At 46.9% G+C, this 16,763-nt stretch overlaps 1 protein-coding gene across 4 annotated transcripts in view; it reads left to right on the top strand.

Moving 5' to 3' along the window:
- The window catches only part of CCL22 (C-C motif chemokine ligand 22), a 45,666-nt gene that overhangs the window by 22,209 nt on the left and 6,694 nt on the right, over positions 1 to 16,763 (top strand). For 2 of the 4 annotated variants that reach the window (XR_004682880.1, XR_004682879.1), the window contains one exon: positions 2,276 to 2,778. The exons of 1 other annotated variant lie outside the window; for it this stretch is intronic. The gene's annotated coding sequence lies outside the window, so the exon portion shown is untranslated. Of the gene's footprint in view, positions 1 to 2,275; positions 2,779 to 16,763 lie in introns of those variants that run through there. One more of the 4 variants, XR_004682881.1, reaches the window with a different exon arrangement.

Genomic DNA, 16,763 nt, shown 5'->3' with positions numbered 1-16,763 from the left:
AGGGCTGAAAATAATAAAAATCAATCGTCTTACAGTTCTAGGGGTCAGAAATCCAAAATGGGTCTCACTGCGCTGAAATTGAGGTGTCCAGAGGGCAGCTTTCCTTCGGGAGGCTCTAGAGGAGAATGCTTTCTTGCCTTTTCCAGCTTCTAGAGGGTGCCTGCATTCCTTGGCTTGAGGCTCCTTTCCATCTTCAAAGCCAGCCATGGCCAGTCAAGTCTTTCTCACCCCGCCTCCCTCTTGCACAGTTAAGGGACCCCGATGATTATACTGGCCCCACCCATATCACCCAGAATAATCTCTTTATTGTCTGGCCATCTGGTTATCAAGCTTAATCCCACCTGCGACCTTAATCTCACATAAACTTGCTTGGAACGCCTTCTTCCCAGGTTCCAGAGACTAGGACATGGGCATCTCTGGGAGGCCATGAATCTGCCTACTATATATGATTTTGATCAATTTCCAGTTTTCGAAAGGTTCTTTTTGACTCTCTTGCACAGTTTTATCATTGTTCTTTGGTGGGTGTCGTCGGTCATTCCAGAAATCCCAGCCGTGTATGATGAATTCTGACAATGAAATACGGTGTAGGAATAAGGACAAATGAACTAAAGGTAAAAGCAGCCGCGTGGCTGAATCTCACAAACACCATGTTGATGAAAGAAGGCACCTACGGAAGAATGCATTCTGCATGGTGCAAATAGACAAAACACTGGTCTCAGTATTAGGTACTTGGGAGGGTGGCTTCCCTTGAGAGGCTAGTGGTTGGAAGAGGTCGTGAGGGCGCTTCTGGGTGCTGATAATCTTCTATTTTTTACTTTTCGTTTTGAAGTAATTTCAAATTTATAGCAATCTTGCAAAAACAGTATGACGAACTCCTGTATTCCCATCACCCTGAGTCATTGTTAACATTTTGCTACATTTCTTTTTTAAATCATTCTGTCTTTTTGGATCACGGGTCCGGGCCTATGTGGCAGATACTGCATTCCAGGATAATGGGTCCAGGCCTATGTGGCAAATACAGCATCCCGGGATAACGGGTCCGGGCCTATGTGGCAGATACAGCATCCCAGGATAATGGGTCCAGGCCTATGTGGCAGATACTGCATTCCAGGATAATGGGTCCGGGCCTATGTGGCAGATACAGCATCCCGGGATAACGGGTCCGGGCCTATGTGGCAGATACTGTACCCTGGGAGCAGCCACTTTCTGGAGCTCAGAATAGAAGATGCAAGGAGAGCATCCCTTTCCTTTGTGGGTGGTCCTGGAGGATCCTTTCTCAAGAGAAATTAATCTCAGTCATCCTCTTGCCTGAAAGCTCCTGGGCATTCCAGGTGCCCTTAACTCCCCCTACCTCTCATAGTCCTCCTTGCGGACCCAGATGGCTGGGCATCAGGGCAAACAAGTGACAAGCAAGCGAGGGTTAGGAGCCACTATGGAAAGAACCTTGAGCTTGGAGATCTACCTCCATGGGTTTTCTCCTCTCCTCTTTCCATTATTCCTCACCCTCTTCTGCTTCCCTCCCTGGAGGGTGTCATGTCCTCTCATAGTTCCAACCACCACCTTTTGTCTGGGGATTGCTTACTGGGATTTCCCTGGGCCAGGCATCTAACCTCTCCAGCTCAGACTTTCCCCTTCTGTGGAGTGAGCAATGGCCATCCATGCTCTTTCAAACCTAAAGGGCTGTGGTGAGGATTGTTTGAAGCAGAGAATGAACAAGTCTTTGGTCCTTGAACAATTTGGCAGTGCAAGCGTTACTCATCCCCATTTCACAGAATTAGAAACTGAGCCCGAGGGGCATGAGACTTTTAGCCAAGCTCTTGCTGCCAGTTGGTACTGGAGCCAAGCCAGAGTCAGGATCTCTGAAACTTAAGGGGATAGCCACAGTAGACGCATTCTAAAGCTTCAAGGTGCCTCTCATTTTATAGAGCACTGAAAAACCAGATTGGAAATGCAAAAACATATCAAATGGCTGAAGGGAGGGTGCCTGGGTGGCTCAGTTGGTTAAGCGACTGCTTCGGCTCAGGTCATGATCCTGGAGTCCCGGGATCGAGTCCCGCATCGGGCTCCCTGCTCGGCAGGGAGTCTGCTTCTCCCTCTGACCCTCCTCCCTCTCATGCTCTCTGTATCTCATTCTCTCTGTCTCAAATAAATAAATAAAATCTTTAAAAAAAAAAAAATGGCTGAAGGGATGGATGGAATGTGTAGGACTGTTTGCTTTTCGAAGAGGAAAAAAGCAATTATGGCTTTGACATTGGGGCTTGCTCTCTGATTCCAGACCAGAGCTAGCTCTCCATTCGGATTAAGGTGCTGGAGGATAAATCGTCTTCTCCTCGCCCGGCCACTGCTCCTTGGAGGACTTTCATATTTCATCATTTGCAAAGACTGGCTGACTCTTCACCGAACCTGTTTCCTCTTCTTGTGCACTCAGCCAGATTATGTTTCCCACCTCCCTCGCAGTCAGGTGAGGCCGCGTGTCTAAATTCTGGTCAGTGGGATGTGAGCAGAGCTGCTGTGCCAATCTGCAGGCGTGGGCCAGAAAAGCCCCCCATGCTCCGTGTTCTATCCTGTTTGCTCGTGCAGATGAGCGCGTGACCTGTTCCCAGTAGTGGAGCCACAGAGGGAAGGAGCCTGGGTTCTTGCATCACCGCTTGAAGAAGAGCTGCGCCCCGATCAGGAACACCCGTTTTGGACTTTGTGTGGTGTGAAATAAACTTTTATCCATGACCAAGCCATTATTTAGTTGGAGGCTTATCTGTTAGAGCATCTGGTGTGACATTTCCTAACACATGTCAGCTTACCTGATTCCAACAGTTTGTTTTAAGCTACAAAAGACACGTATATCCTTCACGTGTTTAACAATTTCTCCATCTCACATAAACTAAAAATATTTTCTTTTTTTTCCCCTTTTTAAAAAAGATTTTATTTATTTAATTACCAGAGAGAGAGCACGGGAGAGAGAGCGCGAGAGTACAAGCAGGGGGAGCGGCAGGCAGAGGGAGAAGCAGGCTCCCCACTGAGCAAGGAGTCCAACGTGGGGCTCGAGCCCGGGACCCTGGCATCATGACCTGAGCCAAAAGCAGATGCTTAACCGACTGAGCCACCCAGGCATCCCTAAAAATATTTGCTTAAACCTCTGTCTGTACACTAGAAATACAATATGCTCCAGTGTTTCATGTCCTATCCTTCTCCCTGGAGTGGGTCTTCCTTTCATGAATCTGCTATCACAGAGAATTCCCAGGGAATCTTTGGAATCAGAATTGGGGTGCAAAGAAAGGAGGAGGGTAACTGGAGGCAGCAAGTATGGGCTATTCTCCTGAATTTTGCTGTAAATTGCAGTGTCTGCAGGAGATGTGGGGTCAAGGTCATTGTTTTCTTTTTTTTTTTTTTTAAAGATTTTATTTATTTATTTGACAGAGAGAGAGGGAACACAGGCAGGGGGAGTGGGAGAGGGAGAAGCGGGCTCCCCGCAGAGCAGGGAGCCTGATGCGGGACTCGATCCCAGGACCCTGGGATCATGACCTGAGCTGAAGGCAGTCGCTTAACCAACTGAGCCACCCAGGCACCCAAGGTCATTGTTTTCTTAAGATAGGAGAAACAGCAGTATGATACATGCAGATGAGATGCTACAGTCGAGGGGGGAAGTTGATGCTGCCAGGAAGAAATGGGAGGATGAGAATGTCCTTGAGTAGGAGAGGGGATTAGTCAGGAGCAAGGGAGATGCATTTCTGTGGACAGATACTGCAGCTGCAGGTGGGCGTGTTCTTCTGATAACTTCTCTTTTCTTGGGGAAATCAGAATCAGGGTCATCAGTTGAGAGTGCGGATCAGGGAGGAAGGGTTGAAGGTCTGAGAGGAGGGAAGAGAGAATGGAATAGTCTGGAGGACTGGGAGGGTGAACGAGCCAAGGAAATGTGGGACATTGGGGCAGCACCCAGGGACCACGGGAGGCTGGTGATCTTGAAAGGACAGTTGGCATGACTTGGTACTTCTCTCCAGCCATGTCCAGCTGCACTGGTGCGGGTGCCCTGAGTGGAGCACTGGGTTTCACTCTGGTCATGGTTGTGCCAGGAGGTAGCAAGAAGGATGGGAGTTGGAAGTTATTTGGGCAAGAGAGTTGAGGGCAGAGGCAAACAGTGCTTGTAATGGAAGACGGTGGAAGTTGAACTGAGTAAAGAGAGAAGTAAAGTGGAAGTTGAACTGAGTAAAGAGAGAAGTAAAGACAGGAAAAGGGGACAATCCTGTCCCCTTTCCCTGGTGGGGTCGAAGGGTTGTCCCCTTTCCCTGGTGGGGTCTGGGTGGGGTCGAAGGGTTGTTGGAATTGGATACTCAAATCAGTAAGCTGGACTGATAGATGATGGTGGCTGGGGAGGGGTGTTTGAAATGGAGATTATGCAAGCACCGTTACAGGTAATGATGTGGTCAAGGGTATGACCTTGGGATGGAGGGGCTGAAGTAGGTGGAGGATAAGTTCATCGGAGCAGAGGAGGTCATGGAACTGAGAGACTGGTTATTGAAATTACCAGGATTGTGACAGAACCACATTGGAGAGAGTGACTATGAGCTGGGAGCTAAAACTGTCAGCCAAGGGGGGTGGAGGGGGCTGCAACCAGGAGTGATAAGGGGTGGTAACATCTGGGCACATCCATTTCAAAGAATCTATGGGCTTTAGGAAGGAGAGAGAAGAATGGCTGACTTGGAAGTAGCTTTGAAGAGCAAGGAGGATGCTTATCCCACCCCTGGCCCCACAGTGAGAATAGCCACTGCTAAGAAGGCTACAGGGGAACAGGGTCCTCAGAGGAGAACCAAGTTTAGAACGAAATAGTGAGCAAAAATTTGATGAAGGGAACAGGAAGACCCAGACAAAAATGTCCATTCATTACAGAACTCTTAGTAATAGTGAACATCTGGAAACAACCTAAATGTCCATTGCCTGGGGAGTGAATAAACAATAGATCCGTCCAAAATAGAATTTGCTACACACAACAGTGAAAACGAATGTGCTAGATCCACGTGGATCAATAAAGTTTATAAACCTGAACTTGAGTGAAATAAGCAATTGTAAAAGGTTACATTAAGTATGATGCTACCTGTCTAAGACCCACAAAACAATACTGTATTTTATTTATAAAGCTATAAAAGGATAATGACCTCCTTGGGAGGGGCCCCCAGCAGCTTCAGTATGGTGGTTTTGTGGTTACCCATGGAAAGCGATGGAGGGGAAATGGGTAAGGGTAGGGGTACGGTAGCTTTGGTTGTATTGAAAATATTTTATTTCTTAATGAAAAAAAGAAAGAGAGGGCGCCTGGGTGGCTCAGTTGGTTAAGCGACTGCCTTCGGCTTGGGTCATGATCCTGGAGTCCCGGGATCGAGTCCCGCATCGGGCTCCCTGCTCGGCGGGGAGTCTGCTTCTCCCTCTGACCCACCTCCCTCTTGTGCTCTCTGTCTCTCATTCTCTCTCTCTCAAATAAATAAATAAAATCTTAAAAAGAAAAAAAGAAAGAGAGAGATGAACCAAACTACAAACTAAAACATAGCAAAATATCAACTACTGTTAAATCTAGGTTGTGGGTCCCAAGATTTATTTTACTTTTCCGTATGTTTGAAAGGCTTCAGTGTGAAAGTTTTAAAGATTAAAAAGCCCAGAGGGGATTACTGTGAAGTGCAGTAATCAAGATGTTGTAATATTGGCATAAGGATGGATATGAAGATCAGCGGACTAGAACTGAGAGTCTAGAAATGAGTGCACACAATTGACTTTTGACAAGGTGCCAAGACAATGAAATGGGGGAAAGCATAGTCTTTTCCATCAGTAATGCTGGCACAACCACAGAAGAATGAAGTTGGGCCCCTACCTCACATCATATACAAAGATAAACTCAAAATGGATCGAAGACCGAAATGAAAGAGCTAAAACTATAACACTCTTAGAAGAAAACATAAGGATAAGTCTTCACACCCTTGGATAAGGCAATGGTTTCTTAGAGATGACACCTAAAGCAAAGTAACCAAAGGAACAGAAGATAAATAGGATGTCATCACAATAAAAAACTGTGGTGCTCCAGAGGACACTATCAGTAAAGTGAAAAGACAAGCTAAAGAATGGGAGAAAATAAGGATCCGAAATCAGCATACACTAAGCAAAATAAGTCAATCGGAGAAAGACAATTACCATGTGATCTCACTGATATGTGGAATTTAAGAAACAAAACAGATGATCATAGGGGAAGAGAGGAAAAAATAAAACAAGATGAAACCAGACAGGAAGACAAACCGTAAGAGACTCTTTTTAAAAAAAATTTTTTTTAAAGATTTTATTTATTTATTTGAGAGAGAGGGAGTATGAGAGAGCACGAGTGGGGAGAGGGGCAGAGGGAAGGAGAAGCAGACTCCCCGGCTGAGCAGGGAGCCCGATGCGAGCCCGATGGGAGCCCGATGGGATCCCGATGTGGGGCTTGATGTGGGGCTTGATCCCAGAACCCTGAGATCATGACCTGAGCTGAAAGCAAACGCTTAACCGCCTGAGCCACCCAGGTGCCCCAGGAGACTCTTCATCATAGGAAAGAAACTGAGGGATGCTGGAGGGGAGAAGGGTGGAGGGATGGGGTAACTGGGTGATGGACATTAAGGAGGGCATATGATGTGATGAGCAGTGGGTATTATATAAGACTGATGAATCACAGACCTGTACCTCTGAAACCAATAATACATTATATGTTAATTAATTGAATTAAAATAAAAAATAATAACATCAGCATACACAAAGAACAGTTACAACTCAACAACAAAAAGACAAGCAACTTTATTTATTTATGATTTTATTTATTTGAGAGAGAGAGCAGGAGCAGGGGGAGGGGCGGAGGGGGCAGAGGGAGAGGGAGAAGCAGACTCCCCATAGAGCAGGGAGCTCCATGCTGGGCTCCATGTGGGGCTCAATCCCAGGACCCTGAGATCATGACCTGAGCCGAAGTCAGACACTTAATGGACTGAGCCACTCCCGCGCTCTGACAAACAACCCAATTTAGAAATGGGCAAAGGATGGGGGCACCTGGCTGGCTCGGTTGCAAGAGCGTGCGACTCTTGATCTTGGGGTTGTGAGTTTGAAACCACATTGGGTGTGGAGATGACTTGAAAATAAAATCTTTAGGGCGCCTGGGTGGCTCAGTTGGTTAAGCGACTGCCTTCGGCTCAGGTCATGATCCTGGAGTCCCGGGATCGAGTCCCGCATCGGGCTCCCTGCTTGGCGGGGAGCCTGCTTCTCCCTCTGACCCTCCCCCCTCTCATGTGCTCTCTCTCTCCTCTCATCCTCTCTCTCAAATAAATAAATAAAATCTTAAAAAAAAAAAAAGAAAAGAAAATCTTTAAAAAAGAAAAAGGGCAAAGACATTCCAGAGAAGATATACAAACAGCCGATACGCACGTGATAAGGTGCTCAGCAACATTAGTCATTAGGAAAACATAAATCAAAACCACGATGACATACCACTTCACACTTCCTAGGGTAGCTGTAATCCACAGTCCAGATGATAACGAGCGTTGACAGAGAAGTGGAAGAATTGGAACGTCATCGCCAGTGGCCATGTAAATTGCGGCAACCTCCCTGGAAACAGTCTGACAGGTCCCCTAAAAGTTAACCATAGAATTATCCTATGACCCGGCAATGCCACTCCTCCTTACGCACCCCAAAGGGTTGAAAACAGACACTCACACGAGAACGTGGACATCATGTTCACAGCAGCATGATTCAGAAGAGCCAAAACGTGGAAATGACCCGAATGTCCGCTGATGGATGAATGGATGAGCAGAATATGGTCTCTCCACAAGGAAATACCATTCAGTCAGAAACAAGAATGGAATACTGATGCATGCTACAGCACTGATGAACCTTAAGAAATTAGGCGGAGAGGGCGCCTGGGTGGCTCAGTTGGTTAAGCGACTGCCTTCGGCTCAGGTCATGATCCTGGAGTCCCTGGATCGAGTCCCGCGTCGGGCTCCCCGCTCGGCAGGGAGTCTGCTTCTCTCTCTGACCTTCCCCCCTCTCATGCTCTCTCTGTCTCATTCTCTCTCTCAAATAAATAAATAAAATCTTTAAAAATAAAAAAAAAATTAAAAAAAAGAAATTAGGCGGAGAAAGAAGCCAGACACACAATGCCACATGCTACGTGGTTCCGTTCCTATGAAATGCCCGCAAAAGGCGAACTTAGACCAAGAGTAAATTCGTGGTTGTCAGGGGCTGGGGACAGGGGCGACATGGAGGATGAGTGCTGATGGGCTCAGGGCTTCTTTCTGGGGTGATGAAGATGTTTTGGAATGAAATAGTGAAGGTGGGGCGCCTGGGTGGCTCAGTCGTTAAGTGTCTGCCTTCGGCTCAGGTCATGATCCCAGGGTCCTGGGATCGAGTCCCACATCGGGCTCCCTGCTCGGCGGGAAGCCTGCTTCTCGCTCTCCCACTCCCCCTGCTTGTGTTCCTGCTCTCGCTGTCTCTCTCTGTCAGATAAATAAATAAAATCTTAAAAAAAAAAAAGAAAAAATAAAGAAATAGTGAAGGTGGTTACATGCCTTGTGAATATCTTAAAAAAAAAACACTGACTTTTATTCCCTTTAAAGGGGTAACTTTTTATAGTATGTGAATTGTATCTTAAAAACAAAAACAGAAATCCGGGGATCCAATCCAGACTCTCTAGTGTGGCCCCAGCAGATGGCTTCCGGTGTCTGAGCCTTGGTTCCTCATCTGAGACATCAGGCATCAGTAACTCAGGCTGTTACGGACTCCACACGTGGCTTGCCATTCTCCCTGGTGCCTCTGGGCCTAATCTGACCCCAGCTGCAGAGGGTGAGCGGTTAGGGTGCAGCTGGGCTCTGGTGTCAGACCTGAGCGTCAATTCAAGCCCCAGCACTCATTGGCCGTGGACTGTCTCTGTCCTTATCTGATCATCTTCTCAGTTTCCTCACCTGGGAAATAGGGATGATGATGGTGGCCCCTTTTAAGTGTTGCTATGGGGAGATGGTGAGATAGTGAATGTATAATCCAAGACCCAGTGCATCTGGCTCTCAGTGAGTACCAGTTGGCATCATCATCAGTCATCATCATCATCATCAATCGTCATCATCATCAATCGTCATCGTCGTCATCATCGTACAGGTTGTCATTGTGGCCAATTAGCCCCAAAGTCTTTTACTTCTTCCTCCTCACCCCATTCTCTCCATATCAGGATTTCCCACTCACCTCACAGTCTGCTTGTCTGGCCCAAGTGGTGGTCTGGACCTTCAAAAGATCTTGCCTCCTGGTTGGGCTTTTGACCATTTCTCTTTGCCCACAAGCGCGCAGACTTGCCAGCCCACTGTCCTCAATTAAATGTGCCTATCCTTCCTTCCAGGTCCTGGGAAAGCTGGGGTGCTGATCTTCACCCAGCCAAGTGGAGGAATGGCGGGATGCCCTCTGGGAGGCTTCAGGATGGAGTGGGGGCTCACAGCCGCTCCCAAATCAGGGGTCTGGTGAGTCCCCACAGCCCCACATGGAGCCCCCTCCTGGGACACCCCCCTTTTCTGCTTTTGCTGAAAAGGGGAAGCTCTGAGGCAGCTGTCTGGGGCAGGGACTTTCTCTTTGCATCTCCCTGGAAGCAAAAGCCCAGATAATCTACTTCTAGGAATTTATCCCCCACCAGATGCATTCCCCTTGGTGAGTTTGCTCAAGGAAAGTTATTTCGGTTTGTTTTTTTTTTTTAATTTAAATGAAAAAGACTGGAAAAACCCAAAATGCCCATCAACAGGGGACGGGCTATATACATTTTGGTATGTCTATACAGTGGAAAACCACACAGCCGTTGGGAAGCATGAGGCCAATCTAAGTGTACTAACAGGCACGCTTCCAAGATGCATTTTAGGTGAAAAAAGCAGAGTACAGAACAGTATTTTGGTATTTACTATATGCTGCCCTCCCTCCCTCCCTCTCTTCCATTACTTTCAAAGGAATACCTTTATATATGTGTTTGCATATGCTTACACTGTTTCTGAAGGACAAATAAGAAATTGTTAAGCCTCTTTTTCTCCGAGGAAAAGAAATGATACACAGAGGGGTGGTGGTCAGAGGTGGGAGAATTACTTCTCTGTCTACCCCTTTTGTGCTGCATATGTTACAAATGTTATCTTTTTGAATAAGTCAATCATGCACGGGGGCGGGGAAAGTTTCAAACCATACAAAAGGATATTTGGTGGAAAATGAAGCCTCCCCTCCTCTGAACACCTGCCCCCAGCCATGTCATGTTCCCGCCTCAGGGGCGACTCATGAGATCTAAACTATGTATCGGTGTGAATACCCATTTATATGTAATCATGTATATTTTTATTGAGGTAAGATATGCATGAACATAAAATTTCCCATTTTAACCACTTCAAGGGCATAGCTCTGTAGCTCTAAGTACATGAACAGTGTTGTGCCGCCACCACGACCATCCCTTCCAGAACTTTCTCAACTTCCCAAGCTGAAATTCCGTCCTATCAAACAGCCCAGTCCCTGGCACCCACTAGGCCACTCTCTGTCTCCGTGAATGTGACCACCTCTAGGTACGTCCTATAAGTGGAATCCTACAGCATTTGTCTTCTGTGTCTGGGTTCTTTCTTTCTTTTTTTTTTTTTTTAAGATTTTATTTATTTGACAGAGAGACAGCGAGAGAGGGGAACACAAGCAGGGAGAGTGGGAGAGGGAGAAGCAGACTCCCCGCTGAGCAGGGAGCCCGATGCGGGGCTCGATCCCAGGACCCTGGGATCATGACCCGAGCCAAAGGCAGACGCTCAATGACTGAGCCACCCAGGCGCCCCTGTCAGGGTTATTTCATTGAGCAAAATGTCCTGGAGGTTCATCCTTGTTGTAGCATGTGTCAGGATTTCCTTCCTTTTTAAGGCTGAATCATAGTCCATTGTGTGTGTGTACCACATTGTACTTATCTGTTCATCTGTCAGTGGACCTTTGAGTTGTTTCCACTTTGACGTATTTTGTAATAAACAAGAATTAATTTAAACGAAGGAAGTTTGGAGAAAAGCAGATTTGATCTGGGAGCTTTTCAGAGCGAGCTCAGAAGATAGGGGCAGCATCACCTGTCCCCTTAGAGGGGAGAAAACAGCCCCATGGGCAACCTCCGGTGATTCCCACCTTTGGCCCGAGGAACTCCCCTTTCCATTCTTTGAAAGCTGGTCGCCTGAGTCCTGCCTGGGAATTCAGGGCTCCTTGAACTCTCTGCCTGCCTCGGCTCCTGCTCTGGGGAGGCCAGGGGTCCTGGAGAGCAGAGCCTGGCTGGCTGCATGAGTGGCTCACCCTCCTCCCAAGCCTCAGGGAAATGGGGTGATGAGGCGGCAGAGGCCGAGCCGGCAGGAAGGCTTGGGGCCCTGTAGAGTCCCTTGGGACACAGGTGCTCTCTCCAGGGGGAGCCCCTGAGCCCACCCATGGAGGGGCCTCCACCCTGGAGGGCCCCGCGTAAGAAAACCCCAAGTTCAGATGAAGAACCACCAGACCGGTTCTCTGCCTGTCACAATTTTCCAATGACAGCTAATTTTTCACAGGATGACTTCCACATTTAAAAAAGTATTTCTTCTTTTTTCATGTTTTTATTTTTTATTTTTTTATTATTTTTTTTTAGATTTTATTTTATTTATTTGAGACAGAGAGAATGAGAGACAGAGAGCATGAGAGGGAGGAGGGTCAGAGGGAGAAGCAGACTCCCCGCTGAGCAGAGAGCCCGATGCAGGACTCGATCCCGGGACTCCAGGATCATGACCTGAGCCGAAGGCAGTCGTTTAACCAACTGAGCCACCCAGGCGCCCCTTTTCATGTTTTTATTAGGAAACACTTTTTTTTTTTTTTTAAAGACTTCATTTATTTATTTGAATGAGATATAGCACGAGAGGGAAGAGGGTCAGAGGGAGAAGCAGACTCCCCGCTCAGCAGGGAGCCCGATGCGGGACTCGATCCTGGGACTCCAGGATCATGACCTGAGCCGAAGGCAGTCGCCTAACCAACTGAGCCACCCAGGCGCCCCATGAAACACTTTTTTTTTTAAAGATTTTATTTATTTATGTATTTATTTGAGAGAAAGAGAGAGAGAGAGAGCACGTGTGCACGTGTGCCTGTGGATGTCGGGCAGGGGAGGGGGTGGGGAGGAACAGAGGGAGAGGGAGAGGCAGAGGGAGGGGAAAAGAATCTCAAGCAGGTGCCGGGCTCAGCACGGAGCCCAAGTCAGGGCTCCATCCCAGGACCCTGAGATCATGACCTGAGCCAAAACCAAGAGTCAGAGGCCCAACCGACTGAGCTACCCAGGCGCCCCCATTTTGAAACACTTTAAATGCTCAGGAATTTTGTAGTTCAATGATGGCTAGCATATCCACCGCCTGGCTGCAACATTGTTCATATTTGGTTATATTGGATTTGTCTCTCTCTTTCCTTCTCTGGGATATCAGTATATATATACAAGTACGTTGACATTCACAACCACACGTATGCACACACACGCATATGCACTAAGCACATACACACATACACTTACATACACGCACATATACAAACACGCATATGTTTACACATGCACACAACATGCACCTATATACACATACATATTCACACATATACACGCACATCTATATATACACACACCTACATATACACATGTACATACACAGACATATATATTTCCCCTGAACATGGACTCTTCAAAAGTAAGGTCCTCGTGACCTTCACCCCTAAATGCTTTAGTGTGCATCTCTTAAGAACAAGGACGTTCTCTTACATATTCTTTTTTTTTTTTAAGATTTTATTTATTTATTTGAGAGAGAGAATGAGATAGAGAGAGAGCACAAGATGGGGGAGGGTCAGAGGGAGAAGCAGACTCCCTGCCGAGCAGGGAGCCCGATGCGGGACTCGATCCCGGGACTCCAGGATCATGACCTGAGCCGAAGGCAGTCGCTTAACCAACTGAGCCACCCAGGCACCCTCTCTTACATATTCTTAAAGTCTTTATTCCACCTAAGAAGATCAACAATAAAGCCCTAATTATCATCTAATATTTAAATTTCCCCATCTGTCCCCAAAATGTCTTTTGTAGCAGGTGTTCCAAAACTAGGATTCGAAGTCCACATATTGCGCATATTGGGCTGTTATGTCTCTTAAATCTCCTTAACCTTAAATATCCCCATCCACTTTTTTCTTTAAACAACATTGACTTTTTGTTGATCTCAGGATAGTTACCTTGTAGAGGGGCTGGAAGGACCTACCTTCCGGAGATGTCTGTCTTCTCATGAGGTCGTTCATCTTCTTCCAGCCTCTGTATTTCTTACAAACTAGAAGTTAGGATTAGAAGTTTGATTAGATTCTGGGTAACACCTTTTCTTTCTTTCTTTTTTTTTTTTTTTTAAAGACTTCAGTTTTTTAGAGCAGTTTTAATTTGACGGCAAAATTGAGAGGAAGGTCCAGAGCATTTCCATGTACCTTCTGCCCCGATGCATGCATAGTCTCCCGCATTATCAACATCCCCAGCCAGAGTGGGCCATTTGTTACAACTGGTGAACCTACATTGACATATCCTTATCACATTGTTTACATTATGGTTTCCCTTGGCTTTACATTTTCTATGGGTTTGGACAAATATATGCTATTAACATATATCCATCATTGTGGTATCATAAGGAGTATTTCCACTGCCCTAAAAGTCCTCTGTGCTCTGCCTATTCATCTCTCCCTCTCCCTAACCCTTGGCAAACACCGATCTTTTTACTGTGTCCATAGTTTTGTCTTTTCCAGAATGTTGTAGACTTGGAATCATACAGTATTCAGCCTTTTCACACTGGCTTCTTAACTTAGTCATATTTAAGTAAATGTAAGATTCCTCCATGTCTGTTCATGGCTTGAGAACTCATTATAACTCATTTCTTTTTTAGCACTGAAGAATATTCCATTGTCTCAATATGCCACAGTTTATCCATCCCCCTACTGAAGGACATCTTGGTTACTTCTAAGTTTTGGCATTTATGAATATGAATGTAGGCTTTTGTGTGGACATAAATAACTTCTCTGGGGAAATAAACCAAGAAGCGTGATCACTGGATCCTATGCTGGGAGTACGTTTCATTTTGTAAGAACCTGCCAAACTGCATTCCAGAGTGGCTGGACCATTTTGTATCCCCACCAGCAATGAATTGGGGTTCTCGGTCCACATCCTCAACAGCATGTGGTGCTGTCAGTGGTCCAGATTTTGGCCATTCCAATGGGCACGTCGTGGTACCTCACTGTTGTTTTAATTTGCATTTTCCTGGTGACATACGATGTGGAGCATCTTTCCGTATGCTTTCGTTTTTCTTTTTTTTTTTTTTAAGATTTATGTATGTATGTATATATGTGTGTATGTGAGCTCTATACCCAACGTGGGGCTCGAACTCACAACCCCGAGGTCATGCTCCTCCAACTGAGCCATTCTTTTTTTTTTAACTGATAAAATATATATGACATCAAATTTACCATTTTAACCATTTTTGAGAGTACAGTTCAGCGGCATTAAGTACATTTACGTGGCTGTGCACCCATCACCAGCACCCATCTCCAGAACTTTTCCATCTTCTCAGACTGAACCTCTGGGCTCATTAAACCCTAACCATTCCCTCCTCCCTCCAGCCCCTGGCAACCATCATTCTACTGTCTGTCTCTATGAATTTGACAACTTGGAACCTCATAGAAGTGGAATCATAACAGTGTCTGTCCTTCTGGCCTTGGGTAACGCCCTCTGACACGAGGTCTTCCCAGGTGATGCTGTGTACTTCTAATGACTCTCCATCGGGAGGTTCACAGGAACCCCCTGGCCACCTCCTGCTCCCCCACCCGCTCTGCCCCAGGTGCTCAGCCCTCTCTTCCTGTCAGGGCTTTTTAGATGTATTTATTTATTTGAGAGAGAGAGAGCACGAGCATGCAAGCAGGGAGAGGGGCAAAGGGAGAGGGAGAGAGAGGATCCTCAAGCAGACTCTGTGCTGAGCACTGAGCCCGACGCAGGGCTCGATCTCACGACCCATGAGATCATGACTTGAGCTGAAATCAAGAGGCAGACACTCAACTGACTAAGCCACCCAGGCGCCCCTTGCCCTGCGAGGTCCTTTGCACTTGCCTTTTCTTCCCTAGCAAGCTTCTTGGTATCTTGTGCATTTCAGCTTGAATGTCACCTCCTCATAGAGGCCTTTACTGACCACCCAAAACTGCTCCCCAATCATCACTGTCTCTTTTCCTCTGTTTGATTTTCTTCACGGCACTCACGATGGCCCGATATTACCCTGTTTGGTATTTGCCTCTTTATCGTGAGCCTCCAGGGTAAAATCTACGCTAGCAGGGATGTGTTCACTGCCATGTCCCAGATCCTGGCACATGACGGGGGCTCGTAGTAGTTTCCTCTTACTGCTATGACAGATGACCATGAATATAGTGGCTTTGAGCAACACAAACCCAGTTCAGGAAGTCAGATGTCCTCAGTCAGTTTCAGTGGGCTGAAATCGAGGTGTCAACAGGGCTATGTTCCTTCTGGAAGCTCCAGAGGAGAATCTGTTTCCTTGCCTTTTCCAGCTTCCAGAGGCTATCTGCATTCCCAGGCTCATGGTCCTGCATCTCCCAGACTTCTGCTTCCGTCATTCCGTCTCCTCCTCTGAGTCTGACTCACTCTTACAATGACTCCGTGAGGCCGTTGGGCCCACCTGGAGAATCCAGACAACCTCCCTATTTTACAATCTTTAACTTAAACACATCTGCAAAGTCCTTGTTACCATGTAAGGTCATATATTCACAGATTTCGGGAATTAAGACATGTTGGGAGGACTATTATTTTGTCTACCACAGGGCTCAATAAATATTTGTTGAATGAATGAATAAATGGATGGATGGGACCCTTTGCAAATGGAGGGCTGAGTCCTGAATTTCTAGGCTGGCTCAGTCACTTACCGGCTGTGTGACCTTGGACAAGTCCCCTTATTCTCTGAGCCTCAGTTTCCTCCTTCATTGGGTGTGTTCTGACCACCCACTGTGTACCCCACTCTTGGTAGATGCTGGAAATGCCAAGACAGATATAAGCAGACCCTTGTCTTCCAAGAGTGTGGAGCTTCGCTTCTAGGAAGGGGTCTGAGAAAGAGAAAACTTGACATAGTTTCCTCAGGGCCATGTTCTAGGTCACCCCACAGAACTTTCAAGTCATGAAGGGGTGTGCTTACCTAGAAGGTGACATTTCAAATGGCTCTTGTGCATGAGTAGGAGCTTATGCGGTAGAGAAGTAGAGAGGGCATGGATGGCCAAGCTCTTTGAGGAAGTATGAGGAGTGTGGCGTGAGCCCTCAGAGGAGGGAGACCAGTGTGGGAGGGAGCATGTCTGGGAAGGGGGCCTTGAAGGCCACAGTTAGGAGCTTGGGCTCTGCCCTCAGGTCAAAGGACCACGGCAGGGTTTTGAAGCAGGAGAAAGGCCCGTGCAGCTTTGAACGTGGGCCACACTGGCTGCTGTGTGTGGAGAGAGAGAACTGACGGCCAGCGTCGGAGCCCAGGGTGGAGGGGCCTGGACTGGGCAGGGACCATGGGCATGGGAAGGAGGGGACATATCCAAGAGACAGATCCAAGAGAAATATAGGAAGTGGATATGGTGAGAGATCGAGAAGGGGGTGGATGAGGAAGAGACTGGAGACAGCTGGGAAGGAAGAACAGGCAGGAGGGAAATGTGTGGAAGCTCTTTGCAACTGTTGAGGGGATCATGCATTGGCCCAAGTT

The sequence above is a fragment of the Mirounga leonina genome, unplaced genomic scaffold (genome assembly GCF_011800145.1).
Source record: "Mirounga leonina isolate KUSES-001 unplaced genomic scaffold, KU_Mleo_1.0 Mir_180, whole genome shotgun sequence".
NCBI lineage: Eukaryota > Metazoa > Chordata > Mammalia > Carnivora > Phocidae > Mirounga > Mirounga leonina.
Note: the sequence above shows the minus strand (reverse complement) of the source record. Positions and strands in the feature narration are given on the sequence as shown.